Genomic DNA, 14,415 nt, shown 5'->3' on the forward strand with positions numbered 1-14,415 from the left:
ATATTAAAAAAGGGGGCTCAGGCCATGACCTAAATTTGATTGTTCATCCAGTAGGTGCTGCATTGCCAAAAGCCAAATCACAGATTATCTAATTCATGTGAAAGAAGTTGTCAAAATAAACAAGCTGTTAGAGTGCAAAAAGGGAACTACCTTAATCTGCGTGCTTACTAGGGGAGGGGCTACAATTCTAATGTGGACCTTTTATCCTAATAATCCCACACAGCGTCATTTTGCAGGTCTCCGAAAAGAACTTACAAATTGCCTCTAATAGGCTTCAAATCAAGCTCTAATTAAAACTGCATTAACCTTAATGAAACAGAAAAATTGAGACCCCAATTTATTGGAGTTGTGTTTATACAAGGGCTGGTTTCAATAATACATGACGCAACCGGCTGTGTGGGATGAGCATGTCTTCTTAATGCAAACCTCCTGTTAGAGTTTAAGAGTGTGTGTGTGTGTGTGTGTGTGTGTGTGTGTGTGTGTGTGTGTGTGTGTGTGTGTGTGTGTGTGAACGTGCATGTCCGTGTCTGTACAGTGTGTGTGTTTTTTGGCCTCGGTCTTTACAGGCCTTGGTAGAGGTGAAACTTAGCAACATTCAGGCGTCTTTTGCACCGCAGAAGGAGACGGTGCCGCATGGTGCCAATCAGCGTCACAGGTGTTTATAATTGTCTGTCTAATTGCTTCATTACTGGTAAGGGGGCCTGAGCCCAGTCTGCGCTGCTACAACATCTGGATTTTTGGAAGCCCTCTCCAGCTCAAATGAGAACCCTCTCCTGAGTTATAACATGTATCTGCTTGTTGCCGTGATTTCCCTGGAGCCCGTCGTTTATTTGTACGGCGATTCTGACTCAAACACCTTCAATTGAAATTCCCATGGCTGATGGGGGTGGAGCCCTTATGGAAATTTTGGACCAGGAGAGTTCAGGTTTTTTTTTTAAATTGTGAATAAGTGTGAAAAGATGTTTAAAAAAAAATAATAATAAAAAATATAATAATAGTGCATGCAAATGTTTGTGTGTTGAGCTTCAGTGAGGTACAGGACAGGGTGGTTTTTACTCTCTGAGTTTTTTGCTTGTTATCCCGTCATTTGTATGGTTAGAAAAAGACCCTTGAGATTTCCCCCAAGAGACCTGCTGTCCTAATGAATCAAGCCTCTCCGATGGGGGAAAGACCTCAGGGGGGAGAACTGTGACTCTTTATTACTGAGGCTTCAACAAACCTGCCAAACTCACCGGAGATCCCTCCCTACTCTTGCCGGATAAGTGATTGAATTTAAAAATGAGTTAAAGTAAAATCTTTCATTGAAATACTTTGAATATGCTTTTACAAACCTGATTTCTTTCTGATAAGTCTTTGTCACATTACTGCAATACTTCTTCCTGTAAGGAAAAGGGCCATAGATTAGACCAAAGTAATCTGTGTTAATAAAGCATTTGCATGCGGTGTCTAAAGTTCTCATCAACTGTTATGTAGCTATGCTCATGTCAAGCCTGGGCCTGCGTGTGCCAATTAATTCCCAGCCATATGGATTTCAACTGTGGCTTTTGGCAGATGTTTGTTCAACCCAACGCTCAATTGGGTCCATGAGGGACTTTTTGTCACCTTATGGGAGTTTTGGAAATTTCTGTCAGATTTAGATTAGCAGTCTTCATCAGGTGGATTGGTGTTTTCCCACAGGAGAAATTATGTCTCAAAGTGGCTGTTATTTATAAATGAATATGATCTCCATCGCCTGTCAAGCCAGCATTCACTCATGGGAGTCATCTCCATGGTTTTCCTGTATAATCTTGAATTAGGTGAACATTAAAGATTATATTAATGTCCAGTCATTACATTTTTCCATTAAAACATGAAGTTCGATCAGTTATAAAAACATTTGGTTGCACAGTTACTTTCTCCCCTTCTGTCAGATGTAGATGGGCATGTCTTGGCTTGATTCTCCATGACAACAGAGCTACAGGCTGCTGTGTCTTTAATCAGGCATGCTGAGGTCCTCTGAGGGCTCGATGATGTTTCATGTATTGTCAGCACTCTAAACACAATATGTTGGCCTTGATTTGTATCATGCCTAAGACATTTACACCACTTACTGATGTTTGGTGATTACACATGGAAAACCAGCTAACCATATATGGATGTGACATGATGGCCATTAATGAGCATCTCATGCATATGGATTGTCTGTCAGCTTCCAGTATTATGATTCTCTAAGAATTAAAAAAAAAATATGCACTAGTTTTCCATGACCGACTGTTCTTCCTCCCTTACTGCAAACTGTGCACAACATTCCCTGCCATTGTTAGCTCAAAATTGACTCAATAGTGGTTATTTCAAATACAAGTGGTGAAATATTTCACGTTCTTTGCAGCTTATGTGCAATAGAGTTGGCAGAAGCACGATAGCTATGGGTAGTGATTTATTTTCTTAAAGTAATTAAATGCCTACTTGATCATTTTTTCTGGGAAAATGTGAGAATGTGGCAAACAAATTAAAAGAGCACTCCATGACTAAACCTATCCTTAGGATTGGTAGAAACATCACAAGCTAAACAAGAGCCAAACCTTTTTAATCTAGGCAGCTACATTTGGGACTTTCTGAGGAAACAATTCAGAAACATGCATTCTATTTCAGTCTCCGCCTGATTAATAATTTCAATTTATGTAACCCCACTTACTCCCACAGTTTAATTAATGATGCTTGTTATCAGCTGTGTTTAAGAGGTAATGGACAATGCTGAATTTTAAGTGTTTACAGTGCTGGAGAAAAATCCTGCTTTACCCCTTTGTAATGGACTGCCAGCAAACAAGAGATTAACAGTGTTTGTCACTCTTCCTGCAGCTGTGTTATAATGCAAAGCAAAAAGGGGAGGGGGAGAAGGGCATTAAGCACATAACTTTCAAATGGTGACTTGAAATAGCTACCACGGTCAGAAGAACTGGCATGCCCCTCAACCACCTAATCCATACCGTAATTCCTGATCTAATTAGAGAAAGGCTCAGCGCTAGGCCTGCCATAAAAGAATAAAGAACACAGACTGTGTGCCCAGTGAAAGCAGGGAATAAGAAGTCAGTGAAGAAGAAAAAAGAAAAACAACTGCACAGTGGTGAACAGGTAGGCATGGCTGAGTTTTAATGTGTCATGTAATGATCTCATACAATTTCTGACAATAAGTTTATTAAAGTGATTTTAATGTACACTATTTCTTAATCTACATATGACATTGTTCTTTTTGTTGTTGTTATATAAATGGAAATGGACGTTTATTTCACTAATCTCTCCAAGAGTGATGAAAAAAAATGATTCTAAAATGAATAGCAATAAATAACAGAGCCCCTTCAACCCAGCTACAACCTAACAGACATCAAGAGCAGCACCACACCATTTTTCCAATTTGTTTTAATCTTAAGAATCTTTAAACTTCAAAAGGAGTTAAATGGTTATCATGACCAGAACACAGTTTTTTTCAATGTGAGCCATTTTCATAAAAATAATGCTTGAATATGATACTGGTATTTTCCTTGAATGATGAGAGAAACTGAGTCTGGGAATGTGTTCGAGACAATAAAGTCACAGGCATTTTATTGATGCTGTAAGCAGGGACAGAGATTCAGCCTGTGACGTTGAGATGGTGAGGTCCTAATATTAGGTCTTTATCACATTATCATCTCAAACATCACACTTTGAGCATGATGCCAAATATTTGGTTATTCCCATGGAAAGTAGTATTTCATGATATTCATCATATGTATACTCGTGCAATTCCAGCGCCACTCCACTCACAAACATTGTTGCTGTTCTCTACTAGCCATCAAGTTTAATTACACAAGACCTTGGTACTCTGATTGGACCATACATGACTCAATGATATGATTGCCTACCCAGCTCTGCACATTACACATGTACCTTCCAGTGTTTTTTACCCACTGGTTTCTTCTCTGTTTTCCTCCTGATCCTTGTCATCCTCCTCATCACCATGACTGACTTCAAGCTGTCCCGTAACCCCTCCAAAAGGGACACTGGCCTTGACAGCTAAACAATTATCATAATAACTATTGTTAACTTCATTTATTTAGGACTCCTCTGTTATAGAAAAAAACAGTAAGTAAAATGTTAACAAACACAACATTAAATCAACACAAAAAAAGCCAAAACAGGCACCAAATATAAATAGTATTTATATTAATATATATATAATATAATGTATTAAGTAATATAAATAGTATTTATATTTGGTGCTGATGTCAAGATGTCACAGTGTAACTGACTTTATCACTGCACTAATAACTGACTGAGATCTCAGACAGATCTCTAGTGTTGTGAGACTATATTTGTTTTTCTTCTAAGGCCACTAATCATGTATTTCATATATTTTTTCCACATACATATTGAACATTTCCAAGTGAATCTGTTGTTTCTGACGCTGGGACTGCACACAACATGTCTCACGGTTCAGCCTCATCATCAGCGGCCCGTCTCGTGGCCACAGATACATTGGATCCTCCACCGCGGAAAATATCTCAGGAGGCAAGACATGACATGAAAAGAACGACACCGAAGTAACAGGGTAAGCAAAAGATACACAATAATACTGTCTGTATTTTGAAACAATCACTATATCAACAAAAGAACTGAGAACAACATACCGGTACTCATGAACAGAAAATATAATGAAGCAGTTTCATTACCTGCAGAGAGATTGCCCCAGTCCCATGCATAGTTTATACACACGCTTTTATCCAAGGCGACATCCATCAGAGAGTAAGAACAACACAAGCAAGGAGAGAGGAAGAAACAACATCAGTAAGTGCAAACAAACAGCCTTAAAGGCTTTATATTTGATTTTTAACACTTAAATATAATATAAATCAAATATCTCCTCTGAAAATAACTCTGTGAGTCATGACTGTCTACAATGGGTGTAACACCAGAGTCCCACTGTCTGTGATGTTTTCAGAGTTTTCAGAGTCCTATCTTCACTTTGTTTACATCGCCAGGATGGCCGGCTGACTCCTCCCCTCGTGTATAAAAGTTGTTTAATTGAGGGACTAGAGAAAAGAAGAATAACATACTGTACTCACTGCTTAACTGTGTTTCTAGATCACGCTCATTTCAGGTAAATTTACATGCAGTGTGAAGATACGAGCATAATAAAGATCTCTAGCATTAGCATGCTAACACAACAATGCACCGCGAGTTGTTTTGATTTCATGCTGGTGCTCAAGGGCGACATCTGCTGAATCTAACAATCTCAAGTTTGATCGGACACAGGTGCTGACAGGCCGTGCAGAAAGGCAAAGCACAACATCTCCAGCTGTTCTGAAGAGTTCTAATCAGCATCAAAACCATCCTAAATAAACATCATCAGCCCCTCCCGCTTGCTTACAGTCTGAATATTTCTTGTTGCTTTTCCCATCTACTCATCCAGACATCATATAGAACATTTTGGAGGTGGCTGGCGAGAAAAGTTCCGGAAAAAATCTGATTTTAAAATATGGCTTTTTGCATTCACACATGCAGCTCCTTCTGAAAATGTCAGAAAGCTTTCAGGAGTTTGTGGAGGTGTGAAACAAACAGTTAGTAATGTATTGTGTTGTGTTTGTGTGTTCGTTTGTTTTTGTTCCATGCATGTACTAAGATGGGTTTTGGCAAATAACCATGAATACAAACAAAACTCAACATTCAAACTCAACAGCCACTTTAAATCATTCCCTATTTAGTATGCTGACTTACAAAACACTGGTAAATAATAAAACTAACCATACACTGAAAGGATGATAACCAAGCAGCAACCTGCAGTCTTGACAAATGAAGCCAATGTGAAAGTGCAAAACCCAAAGTTAGTTGGAGACAACATTTTCAGTATGGCCACCACGAAAATGCTTTGAAAACCAGGGTGACGTCCATTTTTTATACAGTCTATGATGGTAACACAACTTTCTTGTTTTGCACAGCTATATTATTTATAGGGACAAGGACAATTAACGCAGTGAAAGCCTAACAACATTATTGTGAAAGAATGAACATATTAGTATTTGTACATAACTCAAATGGAAAAGGCAGAGTTAAACATACTGCTAAAACAAGAATTTTCTGTTTAAGTAGCATGCCAATTTAGAGCCTATTAATTAAGAATATGTGCCCATAAAATAGTAATTTAATAGCTGAAATTTGTTATTTGTGCCTTTGCTTCAAAAAAGAGACTCCTGCTGTAATTGTGGATGCCCGAGGGGCTCCCTAGGTGATTACTCTTTCAGCAATACTTCAAAATAAAAGCAAAACTGTTGCAAAGAAAATGTAACGCATGTACTCAATCTTTGTTTGTGATGCTGAAATCTAACATTTTCATTTTCATCTGGACAAGATGAAGTCATTTACTTAGACCGGCCCTGTTTGGCTTCAAAGTGTCTGTTTGAGGTCTCTGTCTGGACACTTGCTGCAGGTGCAGTGTTGGAAACACTGATGCAACACCAGAAATGGTTGGAATTGGGTGTATGAGGATGGATGGTGGGGGGAGGGGCAGAGGGCAGTAGTGTGAAGTGAAGTCACCTCATGTGTCTGCCTGGTGAGACATGCAGCCTAAATTCAAATTTCCCAACATTTTCAGACCTTTCAAAACCAAACTGCATAAAACCAAGTAGGGAGATAAGATACCTCCTCTGGGTACTCAGGTGAAAGCAATAAAAATCACACTGCTGCCGCTGCAGATACAGTAGAGCTACAATAAGTTAGCTGAGGATTACGCTGTTAAATAGCCAGAGGCTCTGCTTGTATTATCAGCCTGGATAAATGCACAGTTGGATACTACACAACTATGCATTGCTGCTATTGTAGTCTATATTCTAAATTACATCATGGGGATGTCAATAAACTCCCTTGTGAAGTATCTTTGTGGGTTAAGAAATGAAATACAGTGATCCATGTGTAAGATAGATATGCTTACCAAGGTCAAGGAGGCTCCCCAGTGTAATTACAAGACTACAAAACACAAAGGGCATTGTTATTGGACAAGTTTAATGCTGCACATTACCAGAGCAACACAGCTGTTTCTATCAGTGAACACTAGCTTGGGAAGACATAGGGCGGGCATCAATTTAGCCTACTTATCTAAAGTCTCTAATTACTTGGTTTATTTGATAAACAGAACAAGGAGAATCCTTAAATGATTCTGAAAGATCCAAAGGGGATTAATTTCTTACTCCTTGAAAAAACAAATCACTGGTAGAATCCCTTATTTCACTCCTTAATCAGGCATTAATTAGGAGCAATAGGGGCACCAGTTACGACTGGCATTTGGTGAGATTGCAGGAGCGAAAAGGGCCTGCATTAGCCTCTCTAGAGGAGGAGGCGAGCACATCGGGCTAAGACAAAGACAACACAATCAGACAGAACAGCAGGAAGTGTGCTGGGAGAATACAGATCTGAGTTTCTCCAGCCCCATTCTGAAGCAAAGCACAGTTTTTCATTTAGACCGGATACTTGCCTAACTGTCTCAACTCATCTGACAAATGAATATCTAAATTATTTTAATATTAGTGTTATGATCCTGAGTGAGGCATGTTATTAAGAAATGGCTTATACATGCATCCATACATATGAATCCATATATCGTATGCCCTCTCTAATCCTAAAAACACATTTGCTCCAATATGGACAAATGGTCTGATCTTCAATCCATAAACTGCATAATACCTGATGCCCTTTAAATGGTTAAGAAACTGTTGTTTTATGATATACTCTAGGGGGAAACAATGTTGTAATTTAAGATAATCACTCTTCATAGGAAAATAGCCCAAAGAGAATGGTCAACTAGTATTTTGGTTCTGACAGAAATAAAAGACAATAAATCCTTCAAAGTTTGAGGAGGTCTCAGAAGACATGGACACAGGAAACAGCATTATAATTCATCTTGTTAAAAAACAGATACAAGTATTCAGAACATGTAAACAAAACATTCAGAGGAACAGTGAAGTGATAAACAGCTACACATAAACCTGTAAATATAGTTAAGAGAACGTGTGTGATAAGTGGAGCAGAGTGAACGATCAGGGATGCATGGCACAATACAGGGCTAAACATATTGGCTATGGTTACATCCATTGACTTAATTAATGAATGTCCAAAACACTTTGTTTTAATTATTCTAATTATGACCCATTGGAGGACAGAAAACAAAAGCAAGTGGAAGAAAACAACAAGTTATAAGCTTGTAATTTACATGTTGATTTAGAAACAGAATCAGGTTTGTTTCCAGTTTATTTCCATTCAGGTTTACAAGGAATTTAAATTGGTGTTTTGGAGCAAAACCAATAACCACAAAGTAGAATATAAAAAGTAGAAATCTATTTAACAGCAAAACTGTTACTGTCAACAACTTAAATAGAATTTGAATTTTTTCTAATTCAATAAACAATATAATACAAAACATCTATGTGCAATGTAAAGAAACAACTCTTAAGTCCACTGTGCGTTAACCTAACACATGAAGTCTGATTTACAGGCTGATGTAATGATGAGTGATTTTCAGCTGGATGCTTTCTACCACTGGCTGTGAAATCATGTATTTCAAAGTACTGGCCTTCAACAATGCCCCGCCTGAACCAAAGTACTACTAAAATGGCTTTCAAGTCTTCACAAAAATATTTTTAAGTTGAGTCCTTCTTGCTCTTCAAAGATGAAACCCGTTTCCAACACAGTGAATAAAATGGCCGGTAAAATGTGTTTTGAAAGCGTTATGCTCTTAGTCTGTTTTCTTATTTTGTGTGCCTGAATAAAGAGGTAGCTTCTCAAGCAATCTCGGCCTTGTTTGTTTAAGGTAATTACTACTTGTCCTCCCATCCTGCCAGCCCAGATGATGCATGAAAATTACCATTCGCCTACTTCAATCAAAGCTGGAAAAAGAAAAGGAAGAAAGGGGGGAAGAGAGGCGAGCAGATGGGAGGGGGAGCCAATGAGACACACTGAGCTCCCTCCCTGCATGACAAGAAAGGGCACTGTCTCTGATTAATTAGCTGGAGTTGGTAATCAGTTTAATAAGACTGAAGTTGATGGTGAGAGGTCCCCTTTGGCAGAGCCACACTAAGCTTAGCACTCTGTTCAGGGCCCTCGCTTCCTTCCACCAAGTAAACACGCAGTGTCTATTTACATAAACAGTTGTTTCTTTTTGGTGGTGGGCTATTTTTTCTTCCAAACCGCCTGAAAGCCTAAAACCACTGCTTAAGTCACTCCCTACAATGGCGGAGGGATTGCAGACAAATTCATGAATTTTTCAACATATGAGAACTAATTAAATTGAGGCCTTTTTGAAATGAATATAGTGTGAGGTACTCACTAGCCCTACACACACAAAGAGCATATAATTCAGCGATTGAATTCTGGCTTGAAAGTATTCAGCCTTTCACCATGAGCTATACAGATGGCTAGCGTCCTTTTCTTTCCTAATGGCATATCTCATTATTGCAGATATCATTATTCGCAGAACAAGTCAGAAATGATGGAGGCACAAAGCCATATGCTGCAGGAGTTTTGTACCTGTGTGCTGCAGAACACGATACTAACTGTAAGGTCAGATAGTAATGAGAATTTAAATGAACATAGATATTCAAAGATTTTGTTTTGGGGAGATAATATAAAACTTCGGCAAAATCTGTTTTTGTTGCTCACTTATGTCCAACTTTATATATTTATATAGAGGTTTTCTTTAAATCAAATTTAGCTGTCATGGGTATTAAAAGTGACAATCAGTTATTCTGTCACTATATGTTTTATACTGTTAACATTCATATCTTTACATGTCATACATACATACTGTAAAAACACAATATCCACGATACATTTATAGAACACAAGTAATAAAGCCACAGATCAAAAGGAACCTCCTTACATGGTAAAAGCCTAGGAAGTAGCACGGAAACAGATAAACCTGTGCTGACATCTCAAAACAGTTCCAGCTCCTGCCAATAAAAGCTGAGGCTGAGGAGTGACCTATGTGTTCAGGTGTGACAGGTGATAGGTCTGCCTTTCTAATAGTCCTTTATCTAATCATTGACTCACTTTTCCTTAGTTGTTCTTTGAAACTAAAATATTAATTTAACTAAACAACATCCGAGTTTGTAATAATAGTACAAATGGGCTCATTGATGTGTTTCAATGGATTTTAGACAATAATGGAGCCAAGCATAGACCTTAACAGTCCCTTTTGATTTGCCTGGACCATGTGCACTAAATGTGTTTTTTAGCAGAAGTCTTGTGTATTGTTTAGAGTTTTGCAGTGAATTTCTGGTCAATGTTGGGATAGACAAAGTTCATCTATCTCATAAAGAATGGCTCATTGTGTTTTTGCTGCTTTCAGAGGCTTTATTCACACTAAGAAAAATATTCAACATTTAACAAAAGTGTCAGAAAAAATTAAGGTAGAAAAAAAAACGAGTCATCTCTTTGAGTTTGATCCACTCCAGACATCTAAACTACCTTCTTAAATAGACAGTTCAAATCTGCTCCAACACTGATGGCAACTTCCTGGCAGAGCCGGCAGGTTGGGGGTCCAATCCCCAGTTCCTTCAGCCACATGTCAAAGTGTCCATAGAGCACGACACTGAACCCCAAATTACTCCTGCTGCGACATCAGCAGCGTGCGAATAGTACATGATGGGCAGGCGGACTCTTTCCGTAGCATTGGGGTTTAAACAAGTAGTGTAAAAGCAGTCTATTAACAATAACAACTCATTTTCAAATCCAAAGTCTGTTTTCTTTCATTTTAACCTCCCAGGACTTATTCATTCTGACCTTGCAATTTCATATTTACATGCCTCACATGTAAAAACCTTTATCATTTGACTTTCTCCATTGTTCCCTCTGTTAGTTAAATCAAATAAGTCATAGCTTAGACAGTCTTGGAAAAAAGAAAGAAGTTGTTGCTGCCATGGCTGAGCGCTTTCTATCTAAAGTAAACTCTAAGGACCAAGCCTGAGATAGGAGAGCGCCACATCACCCCATGGCGTTAATGATCGTCCGCTGTTACAACACACAGACAGTCAAGTAGCAGATAGAGCACCCAAATAATTTAAGCAGTGCTAAGTGGTCCATTGTCATTCAAATTATAAATTATCCTTGGCAGAGGTTTTAGAGTCACTTTTACAAAGTGTTGCTATTGTTTATGTTGAGACAAGGTTTTAAGGAGCGGGAAAACAGGGAATTACTTGGGAGAGTTTGTAGTTTCTTGGGGTTTGGTAACAAATTGGTTCCTTGTTCATCTGGCCTGGGCTGAATGTTAGACATCCTACCACGGGGCAAACACTGTTTGAATGAAGAGTCGACATGAAACTCAGAATCAGGCTACGAGTTGCTGGAAAATAATATCAAATGTATGTTATGTCTAAAAAAATTACCAACATGTAACAAGAAAAAATAATCAAAAATTGACCCACATTATGATCCTGAGTGTGGCATGCATTTTTTACTGCACGCCACCTCAACTGTCCTTGGCATCACCACTCATCCATATTCTTTTTATATAAAGACAGTGTTGTATTAGATACATGATAGCATTATTTTTTTAATTCCTTAAGATGTCTTTCACTTTATTGTTTGCACATTGATACTGTCATTTCAAAAGACTCAGTGGTTGATTGATATCTGTCGTGTTATTCATAGTTTTACATTGCATTCTTTTTCACATAGTGTTTATATGGCTCTTAATAAACTGTATGTAGCATGAATTGTCTCAGAGAAGTTGTTGGATCAGTGATATGGCTTAATTCTAGAATTTGAGATCTAAAATGAAGACAATCAAAGTTATCACAAAATTAGCACAGCGTTTTGTCTGTTTAACGAGGATTTAACGAGGATGTCTGACCACACATAATAACGGGAATACAGCGCTCATTATCAAGCCAGTTTTTGGTTTTAGGGGCAACAACATGGGCTAGGGGGAAACACAAATAGTCTTAAATGTAAAGAAAAGTTAACTGTGTAAGTAATCAATCGTGCAAAGTACAGTTTATCAGCATTCAGTGATGATAGCAAGAGAAAGGTTTGATGTTAATGCAAATATAAAATGTAAAAGAAAACATTACAAATTCTCATTTATGTGATTTTAAGTTCCGATTTTTGTGGGATCGTATGAATGTTACAAACGAAAACTTTCAAGTGACCGTTCCATCAAAGGGTTCTGTGTGTTTTACCTCGGGTGATTATTTGTTATATTTTGCTCCTTAAATTGGTTTCTTATTATTTCCGGTAATTAGCAGTGGGCGTGGCTTACTTTATTTTTACCTGTGCATTTGGGATGGGGGGAAGACTAGACAAAGGTGGTGAGTGAGTTTGAAATATTTTCTGTTGCCGGTCATCGTTATATAATCATCATCACCTTAATCATCATTTTTGGACCTTTTGTTTAGAAACACTTCCTTTTCCCTATTTTGTTTAATAAATCTACAAAGATATTAGGATTTTTGGACTTTTTTATATTTTAACACGAACGAGTCACAGGTACAAACCCACTTAGTCTCTGTGCAGCACTTTTCAATCCTAAGCCGCCGCAATAGGTTCATTCAATGTACCTCCGTCTTCTTACACTGTAACTAGTATTACCAGAATGAACTGATCAATATTAGTCAAGAGCATTTTCTCTCCTTCTAATCAGGCCAGTGTTTTTTTAAACTTGTTTTTCAGTCTGAGTGTTCTTCTTAGGAACTCTGCAATAAATGACCACACAAGCCAGACTAACTGAGGCTTTTCCTGAGACAAATCAAGGTAATGTTAATTACACCATTAAAAGCATTTGCTCAGTGTAAATCCCCTCTGGCTGCCTTAGATCACGCTGTGTCCATTCTGTAGATAGAATGGGATTTCGTGTGTGTGTGTGTGTGTGTGTGTGTGTGTGTGTGTGTGTGTGTGTGTGTGTGTGTGTGTGTGTGTGTGTGTGTGTGTGTGTGTGTGTGTGTGTGTGTGTGGAAATAAAACCAGGTCAGTGTAATTTATACAGTGAAGGTGAAATCTTAAACAAAAGGGGTGTTCTTAAATGAAAGAACGTTTTCCTCTCACTGCAGGTACTTGGCAAAACTTAAAAGCGTTATTGCCTCTATTCACACTGTTAAATGGTACCATGAAGAAAAATAAAATATTCATTAACTTGGTTAATAATTAATTCTGATTAAAATACACTATGTGGTTTGTAGAATGAAGATGAATGCATAATTAGTGCTTGCTCAGCATATTTGTGCTTAGAAATGTTTTCATTTCATGATAGCAAAAGAAGAAATTAATTGGAAGATCATTCAATATAGTTTTTTCTATTAGTTACACTGAATGATAAAATAGATGCTTTCCAAGCAGAAAGAATGAAGAATAAGTATAAGTAACTCTCACACTATGGGTTTAATTATGGAGGCAGAGCATTAAAACCGCCTTCATCACATTGGATGGTTAATGTTAGCTTGGCCTAATTCTTATACTTTAAGAAAACTGAGTAAAGCAGGTTGTTTCTTGTTGCCTGGAAACAATAACCTTTGCATTTCATCTGTCAACAGTATAAAACATTGTATTCATGATTTCATATGCATCTTTGCTTTTCATGTAAATATCCAGTTGTTATTCCAGATGTCACATAAGTTTCCTGACACACTGTTCAGAAACAGCAGTGGGTGTGGACATGATGCTTCAGTTAATGGTTTGAGTGGTAAAGTGTTCCCACAGCAGCCACATTGTAAACACAGCTCATCCAAACACTGTCAAACTAATTTCTTCACACCACAGAGGTTCATTTTGACTAACAGATGAATCAATTCTTTCTCTAATTATCAATTGTGACACCCATAATCAGTGGAAGACTGAAGCGCTGAATAAATGGCATGTCTTTTGTGTTATAATTCTGTGCATCTTGACAAACATGACCCATTAAACATCCCCGTGGCCTTTTTCAAGAGCGATGATTACACTAATTAAAACTGCAAAACATCTGAGGGCTACAGACTGCCAGAATTAAACAGGTCATTAAATCAGCCAAGGAATATATCAGCATCCACACTGCCTGTCACTCCCACATGGTTACTTTGAGTCAAATGGAAAAAATATACCTCATGCAGAAAAATGTGCTCATAATTGACACATTACATGCTTTTCTATGTGGGTCTTGAGCTAAATACATAATAACCTTGATATGACTCATTAACAAAACAGAAAACATGAGTTTCTTACTTTGTTCATAAAAAAATGTGATTACTGAGTTGCATTTTCTTTTATCCTGTATTTGTTAAATGTCTTTTTTAAAGGTTCAAAGGTTCCTTTTTACAAAATTTGCTTCTGACATATTTTCTTTTCTATCAATGCTTTTGACTCTGTGGTTGTGCTGTTTTTCATTTTGATCATTTTTTTTCAACCCATAGGACTATCATGCAGTGAGAAAGACTTGTACCTTTA

This window comes from Labrus mixtus, chromosome 6, assembly GCF_963584025.1.
Source record: "Labrus mixtus chromosome 6, fLabMix1.1, whole genome shotgun sequence".
Classification (NCBI taxonomy): Eukaryota; Metazoa; Chordata; class Actinopteri; order Labriformes; family Labridae; genus Labrus; species Labrus mixtus.